At 39.7% G+C, this 10,819-nt stretch overlaps 1 pseudogene; it reads left to right on the top strand.

Annotated features, from left to right (window-relative positions):
- Positions 1-202: 202 nt before the first annotated feature.
- On the top strand, positions 203-659 carry LOC101531104 (mitochondrial import receptor subunit TOM20 homolog; annotated as a pseudogene).
- The last annotated feature ends 10,160 nt before the right edge of the window (positions 660-10,819 follow it).

Raw genomic sequence — 10,819 nt, forward strand, 5'->3', positions numbered from 1 at the left:
GTTACAATACAGAGGAAAATGGGGGTGGGGTGGGATGGGAGAAGATGCTAGAGGAAATCCCTGAGCTTAAAGAACTGTATCATGAAAAGTAAAGAATTAACTTTCCCCCTTGGCAGCTGAGCAGGCCACGGCGCTGAACGGCACAGTCTGCGCAGAGGGTTCGCGGCCAACCGCTCCTGCTGCACTGCACGGCTGAAGAACCATGGCAGACCACAACAAAGTTTGCATGGCCCACTTCATGGACTACTGCATTTAGCTCGACCACAAGAGAAGGAGCAACCCCAACTTCAAGAATAAGCTGTGAGAACATAGAAAGAAACAAAAGCTGGCCAAGGAGAGAGCTGGGCTTTCCAAGTCACCTGACCTTAAAGATGTGGCAGCTGTTCAAAAGTTCTTTCTTGAAGACATAGAGTTTGGTGAAGAATTACTAGTTCAAGGTGAATATGAGAAGGGTGTGGACCATGCAGCTGCTGCATGTGGGCAGCCACAGTAGTTACTGCAAGTATTACAGCGGATTCTTTTCACCACCAGTGTTGCAGATGCTGCTGAGGAAGCTCCCAACAATTAGAGAATTGTAAGTGCTCAGAGCTTGGCTGAAGATGATGTGCAATGATGAGAAATTTCAACATCATAAAATCCCAGTTCAAAATATTTTTAAAATTCTTAACTTGGAAGTTGAGCGGCTCTGGGGGAATAAGGGCAAATAAGCTTGTCATGGACTGTCCTACACTGAAATCTATCAAAGTTCTTGTTGGCTTTGTGTAGATCCATTTGTCTGTTTTATTTACTTTCCCAGTGAAAAGTGCATTTTGATAGAGAGCTTTTCATTTTATAAATACTCTAGAAGTCACCAAATTATGAATTTTGTTTATTTCTAGAACATACAACTTACATGTACATAGATAACATAGCATACTTACAATATGCAAAGGATGGTGGGAGAAAGCTTAGACGTGTTACTTTTTCAAAACTAGCACATTTTGAGATAAAGTAGAAAATTAAATGGAAATTTGGGTGTGTTGTGAAAACTGAGCTTTGAAGTTCTTCACGAGCTCGTTCAGCCTAATCTTGCCCTGTACGGTGTACTGCTGTGCTGTGCTAACAACCGCAGCCTGTCCTGTGGTCAGGGCTGAGACATTGTGCTTACCTCCGTGGACTGCATTCCTGTGTTCTGGATATTTACCTCCACCTGTTTTGGATATGTGGAGTTGCAAAAAGCACTAGGAATTCGATCTGCCTGTGTCACTATTCTAGCTATGTGATCTTTACCAGTTCCTGTCTACTCACTGTGTTCATCTGTGAAAAGTGAGGAAATGAGCCTCCTGGTCTCTGAAGTGTCCTGTTCCACTCCAATTCGCCTGATTCTGGTGGGCATTTTCAAGTCACATTTCCCTGAGAAGTGTATTTGGACAATCTTGCCTGGTGCTTTTTTTTTTTTAATATTCTGATTTTTACATGCTTGCCTGACTTAGAATTTCTGAATTGATGTTTTTAAAAATGGTGTAAATATCTTCTTGTTTTTCACTGAAACTATATGGGTCTGGCACTGTTTTGTAAATTAAACTGAAAGTTCACCTTTAAAAAAAGTGAAGAATTAAACAACATTAAAGTTAGTTATTAAATTAAAAATAAAAATGCAAAACTTTTTTCAAATGGAGACGTAAAGTAGAGGCATACAGTATAGGAGTGCTGCTGGGATGAACTAATAGTATCAGGAACATTTTTCTCGTCTTTGTTTGATTCTTCACTATTTCTGTTTACTATCAGAAATCAGGAACTGGAAGTCCATGTTAACCCTCTTCTTGGCTTGCCATGCCTAGCATTTCTACCCATTGATCTATGAAGCCCTCATTTGGAGAGGCGTATTTGAGACATAATATTTGCCTCCTAAAGCCTTTTTCTCCCCAGTGGACCAACTCCACAGAGCATGCCTGAAAGCATGGCCAGCAGGGACCTTATCACATGTCCCCTGCCAAATTACACACTGCATAGGAGCAAAAAAAGTTGTTCTCTTTCTGTGTCCCTGGCCCATGGTAGATGATCAATGAAAATTTCCCAACTGAGTGAACAAAGTAGTATGGAAAAACCACAAGGAGAAAAGTGCAGTATGCAGGGAGTCAGATCACTCCAAGGCTGTAATCAGCCAACCCCTGTGTGAGTGCGGGTGTGGAATGATGAGCTGTAGTCACAAGAGCCGATCCCTACTTCACATTTTTGAATCACATCAATCCTATCAAGTGAACAACTTAAATAGATAGCCATTGTGCATTGCATAATTTTGAAGGAAAAAAAAGTCTCTCTGGTTTCCCCATGGTTTTCAGTGAAATTCAACAAATTGTAATAATAATAAAAGTCCTTCCTCCACTCTTCTTTAAACGCACCGATGGGAATTTACCTGTTCCTTTTGCTGCTGCTGTTCCTGTAACCTCTCAAGAGTCTCACAGCTGGCCAAACTCAGATATGATTAGAGCCCAAATAATTTCAAAATCCAAAGGAAGGTCATCTCTTAATCACCTCTGAGATGTTCACTTTCTATTTGGATATTTAGAGCTAAGAAAGAATAAACCCAAATATGGCTCTAAGATGCTGCACTATCTACTTTTCTAACCCCATTGGTGATAGAATTATTGTTGCTTTGTCAAATCCTGCTGCAGTTTGACCCTTCTCAGTGGGAACTGGGTGATTAATAAGATCCTTAATTGCTTTTCCTCCTGCCCTCACAGCTGGTAGGAGAAGTGATGTATATCACAAAGAGACACTGCACCGAGTTTTCAGGGCAGGAAAGAAGGAGCGGGTGCAGCCATGGGGCTCTGCTAGATGCCACCGAGCAGTCACTGCCTGAATTGTGATCAAGGCTCCCGCTCATATGTGACGAGGAAACCTTCCTAGAGCCCCAGCCCTTAGCCCAAGGTTCTCCCGCCTGCCTCAAAGACCTGCGGTTGTGAATTAATGAACCAAAGACTTAGATTTCCTTCCTTGCATCTTTTGCTGATAATTAGCTGATTAAAAAGTTCAGGGACACAAAGTACCTTTTTTAGGTCACAGGAAGCCACAGCTTTTCCACTGCAGTTCATCAACTCCCAGGGTTCAGAAAGAGCTAAAACTGCACCAATAGTGAAACTACTCAGTTCCTGGGATGAAATCTAATCAAATGAGGAAACACTGGGGATGGGAGAGAGGAATGCTAGAAAGTGAACATGAGTTTTGTTTAGACTGATTTTTTAAATAAACTTTTTATCTCATTCTGGTAAACTTTTTAAACGTTTTGCTGTTTAGTTGTGATGCAGAGAGACATCAAGATGCACAAAGAGGATCCCTCTCCAGTAACTCAGTCATCACCTGCCTGTGACACCCAGGCTGGGCCAGAGCTGAACCTGGGAGTCTGAAAGTCAACCCAGGTGTTCCAGGTTGGCACAGAAACCCAGGCACTGGAGCCACCACTGCTGCTTTCCAGGATCTGCGTGACAGGCAGCTGAAGTCCGGACCTGGAGCAGAGAGTCAAACCCAAGCACTCCAGGGTGACACATAGATGTCTCCACTCCAAGAAATGGATTTTGATGCCATGTGAGGTAATTCAGTAACTTTCCTTAAGGACCGGTGAAATTCATAGAGTTAGGCTTCCTGGAACTGAGAAATCCTTTCCAAAAACTTCACTGTTTTCATAGTGACTCCTTAAGGGAAATGACAAGGCAGGAAAAAGGGAAAGGGGCATTTGGAAAGATTTAGAGATTGCCTTCAACTTTAAAAAGGTTAGGATCTATAACATAAATGGACTCATGTCAAAAGAATGCCCGCAAGACTCACAAAAATTGAGTGATTGTGAAATGTGTAGCTAGCGAAAGAAAGGTCATCTATGTCCCCTCTGGTTCTTGAGCCCTCTTTAATATAAAATTTGCTTAGAATTTCACAGAACCGAGAAAGGAGGGTGCATCATAGATACTATGGGATCTAACTTTAAAAATACTCCATTTAGGAATTAAAAAAAACTGTAAGCATACACAATGAAAGAAATCTTAAAGGAAATTCCTTTATTTGTCAACCATGTACGTGAAACTAGAGGATATTACATTAATTGAAATAAAGTAGGCACCAAAAGAAAAATACCACGTGATCTCACTTGTGGAATTTTAAAAATGAAATCATTAAAACAAAGAGGAGAGCAATAGGACCTGCATTAACAGCAGGTTAAGGCACCACCTGTGACACTGGCACAGCCAGTTGGTGTCCTAGCTGCTTCACTTCCCATCCAGCACCCTGCTGATGTGCCTGGGAAAGCAACAGAAAATTGCCCAGGTTCTTGGGCCTCCTCTGCCCCCACATAAGAGACCCAGATGCAGTCCCTAGCTCCTGGCATCCTCCTGGCTGATCAGCCATGCGGAGAGTGAACCAGCATGAAAGATGTTTCTCTGAGTGTATCTTCCTCTTTCTCAGTATAACTCTTTCAAATAAACAAGTAAATATTTTTTAAAAAGAGAAAGAAAGAATAGAATAATTACTACCAGGGATTGGACACAAAGAGGGACAAAAAGGGAAGATGTTGGTCAAAGATTATCAAGTTTCCCAAAGACACAGCAAGATGATCATAGTCAACAATGATGCACTGTGTATTTCAAAAATAACTGAGAGAGCAAATGTCAATTATCTCACCACAGAAAATGGTAAGTAAACAAGGCAATAGACGTGTTAATTGTCTTAATCATTGCTTATGGCAAAACATCATAGTGTACCTTACAAACATATGAAATTATGATTTATTGATGAAAAATAATTTTAAAATGTTCCGTATGATATTTCAATGTTTCCTAAGTCCCTTTGGCCACCCCACTATCTCTGGGGCATTACCTTCAGATTTTGGTACCTTTTTTCATAATTGCGGAAAAATTCAACTGAATTCATGCTCTCAAATTTGCACTCACCTCGTCATCTCAGTTTCTGTTCCACAAAGAGTCTCCCAGGTGATAGAACTGCCTCCCCATGCTGGAAACAACTGCTCCCTGCTTCTGTGATTTGCGCAGGCCTTTCAGGTTAAGATAAGCAGTCTTCCACAGCTCAGCTTCTGCTGTGCTTGTTGATCAGAAGACTCGAGAAGCAGACTGCAGAAATGGAGAAGCAGTAAAGCCTTCCCAAAAGGTGGAGTGATAAAGGAAAGCTCGTACTTACTTCTGGTTGTCTCAGGATGCTGAGCTTCAAACTTTCTGAAGAACAATCTCCTTAGGAAAATGGAAGAAACAAAATGCACTATTTCTATGCAAATAGAGAGGTGTCAAAATACACATGGACTTCATAAAGACTATTTCCCCGCAATCATCTGGAATCTTATATAAATAATTCAAGAGGAAATGAAAGGAACCTGTTATAGGATACTGGTTTTGAATGGGCTGCCTCCCTACCCCAAATACCTTTGAAAACAAAATAAGAGGAAAAAGATTTATAAACTGTGACTGTTCTTTTTTTTGTATACTTAGAATTTAAGCAATTAAAATTAGTGAAGTGATAGGCCATAAAAAGTACAATAAATTTAAACAATTAATACAGTACAGATTTGGATATTCGACCATAATCCAATACATTTAAAGTTGCAAAAAAATCTCATGTTTTTAGAAACTAATAAATTACTAAATAACTCTGGTTGAAATAGAAATAACAAAATATTTAAAGCAATAATAATGAAGGCACTACACATAAAAAATTGTAGTAGTTGGTGATTGGCACAGTAGTTAAAAGCTACTTGGCACATCTACATCCCATATATATGGGCCTGAACCCTGCCTCATCTGGTGTTTCTTCCTGCTGATGCTTACAGTGGGAAGCAGAAAATCGCCTACCATGTACCAGTGTGAGGCCTGGTCAGATTCCTATGTTACACTGACTTAGTTCAGTTATTGCTTACATTTGGAGAGTGAGGCGGCACATACAAAATATCGTTGTGCCTGCGTCAAATAATAAATAAAAAGAAAAAAAGAGATAACTTTAAAAATAAATGGAAAACTAATAAACCTTAATTTTTATGAGGTTAAGAAAACAGATTTTTGGTAATACTAACCAAGAGAGAAAATGGAAATAAATTACAGAAATGGAATACCTAAAGATTCAATAGAAGTGTTTGTAAAGGAAGATTATGAGCAGTCATATTAACATATTAACAAAGTTAAAAACCTAAATTTAGGGCCCAGTGCAATGGGTCAACAACTAAATCCTCTCCTTCAACCCACCAGGATCCCATATGGGCACCAGTTCGTGTCCCAGTTGCTCCACTTCCCATCTAGCTCCTGCTTTGTGACCTGGAAAAGCAGTGGAAAATGGCCCAAGGCCTTGGGATCCTGCACCTGCATGAGAGGCCCAGAAGAAGCTCCTGGCTCCTGGCTTTGAGTTGGTTCAGCTCCAGCAATTGTAGCCACCTGGGGAGTGAACCAGTGGATGAAAGTTCTTTCTCTCTGTATCTACTTTTCTCTGTAAATCTGCCAATTAAAAAAAAAAAGAAAAGAAAGAAAATCTAAATATAATATGAAAACACCTAAGAAAACCTAAATTGCCAAATTTGGTGCAAAAATGAATAATGAATTTGATTACGAAAATAATCATAAAAGAGATTTAATTCAATCTCAGCACCAGAATTTGGTAAATTCTACTAAACTATACTATAAAGACTACCTTATACAAGTCTACTTTGTTTTGTAGCATTAGTGTAACATTTTATTCAAAAATCAGATTAAAAACAATAGAAGAAAGGGGAATTATTGGCCAGTTACAGTTTAAAGACATAGTTACAAATATCCTAAATAAAATATTAGCTAACTAAACCTAAAAGTGTATTTTTAAGTGGCTTGTAATAAAACACATTTTATCTCAGGTTAATGGGTTCAAGAAATGCCACACCACAATTCGGGAGTGGGAGAGGCCAGTGGGCTCCTCCTTCTTGGGTTACCACCCCCCGTGGGAGGGCACAAAAACTAGGACAGGGGCTGGGATGGCTAGACAGATACCCAACAGCATCTGTGTGGAGCTGGTTAGATGGAACAAAGCTTTAATACCCATTGACATGTACGAGAGCAGAAGGGGATGTGGGACAGACTGCACTATTGCTACACATACTGGCAAACCAGGGTAGGGGGCGGGCCTGGTGGGGGTTATTGTGGGTCGCTCTGACTAGGCTGCAGCTCCCACTGGTTTATGCGAGAGCCGAGTATGTGCTGGGCAGAACCAGACTGGACTGCAACACCCACTGGTTCCAGTGTAGGTCGGGGCTGAAAACAGAACCAACCCAGCGATTACAACCACCAGTTGATCAGGGCAATGGACTGTGCCGGGCCCTGTACTTGCTAGTACATATAGGAATCTGGTCTGAGAACACCTCAGACAAAGTTTCTTTGGAGATCATCCCAGTCGAAATTCTGGACTCAGAACGCTAACCAAGAAAAGACAGAAGACAGAAGAGGTCAATCAACCATCTCAGCTATATGTTGGAAGCGAAATACGGGGCAAACAGAGACTCTGATGGACTATGTCAATCAGTGGATTCTTCAAAGACCTCATCGTGCTTGGAGTGGCAAGATTGGCAGCAATTCATAACTGGTGAACTATCAAAACCACTTGAGCAAGTGGTTAACTATGTAAAGTTTGCCTAATAGTTACTAATTAACTATGTAAAGATTGTCAAAAATATAACAAAAAAGGTTCTGAACGCAAAAGATAAAAGTGTCGCACCAAAGTATGGCACCTTGGCATATTGAATATTTTAGGCTGAAGAAGTTTGAGGAATGGCTTTATGGGAAGCGCTGTCTGACCTTCCCCTGCCTTCCCCTCTGAAGCAGGTAATAGAGCATTTTCTAACCTTCCTAAGAAGCAGGCCCAAAGACCCTCATGGGAGAGGCATTTTCCCTCTAACTTCGAGAAAGGAGTATCCTTACTTTCAGAAAAAAACATCACAGGGAAAAATCTGAATCACCAGGCCTTGCTAAGTTTCCCCCAATTTATCTCATGACAAATTCATTACAACAAAAGAAAATTGCAAATCAATATCCCTCATAAATTGAGAGACAAAATCCTTGAGAAAATGTTAACAAATTGATTCCAGGATAAGAGATAATACACCATAAATTACCCTCAGGAATTCAAGATTCATTTGACATTTGAAAATCAATTAATGTGACTCACAGAGCAAAACGGAAAAGTACACAATCATCTCAATACAGTCAGCGAGAGCATTTGACAAAATTAAAGCTCATTCAACAATAAAATCATCAACAAATTAGGGGGAGAATAGAACTTCCTCAACATAATAAAAATACCAACATAAAACCTGCAACTAACTGATTTCATAGTAAAGATTCAATATAAACTCAATCTAAATAAGTATAAGTAGATTGATTTTAAAACCTATACATAAATGAAAAGTTATGAGTAAAATCAAACAATCTTGAAAAGGAGCAAGATTGGAGGATTTGTACTAATTTCAAAGCAACAGCAAGCAAGAGACTATTGAAAGATAAATAAATAAACCCAGGGAACAGAACAGCAAGTTAAGAAAAATACCAGCACATATATGTCAAATGGACTTTTTAACAAGGCAAAACCTTTTAATAGAAATAGAAAAATGGGTTATAATAAACAATGTGGGAACAAGGAGATAGATATTTGTGAAAGAAATAGATCTCAGTCCCTTATATATAAAACACTTAAAATTAATTCAAGATGGATTGTAGAACTAATCATAGAGTCTAAAACAATCAGTCTCTTAGGAAACAGGATAAAAGAGTGCCTTTGTAGCTTGAGGATATGCATAGGGTTTTTCAATAGGCTTACTCCTTACAACTTTATGTGCACAGCAAAATGCCGCAGACAGCACATAGGATTCCTGTATCCATGTATAATCTCCCCCACTATCAACATCCCAGACACCAGAGTGGTACACTTGTCACTGTCAATGAAACTACATTAGGAATAAAGTGTAGTAGCTTTCATGTCTTTGTGTAGACCTACCTCCTCAATGCCTTTTGAGCAATGTCAGCAAGCATGATTACTAGATCGTGCAGTAGGAAGATGCTCAATTTTCCAAAAAACTCCTGCACAACCTCAAAGTGGCTTTATCATTTTGCATTCCTACTAACAATTAATGAAAGTTACTATTACTCCATGTCCTCATTAACATTTGTTAGTGTCAAGGCAAAGATTCTTAGAGACACAGGAATCACAAATTATTAAAGACAGAAATTAAAGGCACTTCATAAAAATTTAGAAATTCTGCTGATCCGAATGTTGGACATTGTGTGAGCTCTGGTGTTGATGTTGCAGAGTAGTGGCAGGAGTGTGCGCTGCTTTGGCTGCTTGGGACTGAGTCTCATTCTCAAGAAATGCGATTAATTCTTCTTTTCATCTGACTCTAGAAACAGTGCAGCTTCCCTGTTACGGCTATGCATGTTGCAGTCCTGTTCCCTGTTGGGTTGCAGGTTATTCTCTCTGCTGGATTCATTAGAGATGATAGTTTTTTGTTTTATGGTTTCTCATTTCTGCCAGCTTCTTCATCTAGCAGGCCATGAAGAATGAGGCACATGGACAAGGAAAAATGAGCTATGTAAATAAATAAGTCCAATAAATAAATTAATCTTTTGAAAGCAAGGAGAATAGGCCTAATTTTGATGACTGGGCTTTTTTCTTAATTGAGTCTTATTCTTGGTTGGGAACATTCTCCTTTGTAGAAGCCCTTTTGACTAAAGTTTTTCCTGAGAAGGTGATGGTTTGGGGGTCTTTTTCATTTTTAGATGTCTTGGTAATGCACAATATTCTTGAGATTGCACTTTTTGTTTTGCTCCAAATAAATCCTACTCTCTTATACAGCTCTAGGCTTCCACCTTAAATTCTTGAACATGTGAAAGAAGGATCTGGAGTAATCTTAATCCTACCACAGTCATGGAATCATAACAGTTTGTGTCTGGGATTCGATAACTGGCTAAGTCCCTAAAGAGGATGATGTTCTCAGTGTTAGAAGTGATCTACGTCTTGATTGCAGTGAGATGACACAAGTGTATGCACTTTGCAAAAACTCATATAATAATATACCTAAGATATGTACACATCAAAAAAGATATGTACATGTCACTGTAAAATCATCTCTATATAAAAACGTTGGGTGCCTAGTATTGTGGCACAGCAGACCAAGCCACTGCTTATAACATGGGCATCACATATGAGCACTTGGAGTCTCCAGCTGCTCTGCTCTTGATTCAGTTCCTGCCAAAGCACCTTGGAAAGGAACAGCAATTGGCCCAAGAACTCTCCCTCTGTCTCTCTCCAACAACCCTCTCTGTTACTGTACCTTTTAGATAAATAAATAAACAAATAAAAACAACAAACAAAATTACAATGATTTCATCACAAGGAAGAAGTGATGAGATCCAGTAAAAGCTACCAAAGTTTACTCTGGGAGACAAGTAAGGGGCATAGGACATTAAGGAAACATGTTACCTCCTCCCTGGAGCATGCCAGAACACACAGTTCTGGGAGCTGCAGATTGCCTGGGGAAAGGGGTCTGGAGATACATTGGAATAGGGGCCAATGAAGGCATATTTGACAGGGGAGGAATAACTTCTGAAGGCTTCCACAGACCAGGCCACTGCACCTGCAAGTAATCAAGAAAGCTTGGACCCACATATACCTCACTAGGTAGGACACAAAAATTAGTTACTCCTCACTAGGGTATTGAAGATTTCTCTGCACACCCCTCCTAAAACTGTTTTGTGCCTCAATTGTTAACATATGCCTAGTTAGAGTTAAAAGCCAGATGAGACTATCCTAAAATTCACCAAGTTCAGTAATAATTATG

This window comes from Ochotona princeps, chromosome 9 (genome assembly GCF_030435755.1).
Source record: "Ochotona princeps isolate mOchPri1 chromosome 9, mOchPri1.hap1, whole genome shotgun sequence".
NCBI classification, from domain to species: Eukaryota; Metazoa; Chordata; class Mammalia; order Lagomorpha; family Ochotonidae; genus Ochotona; species Ochotona princeps.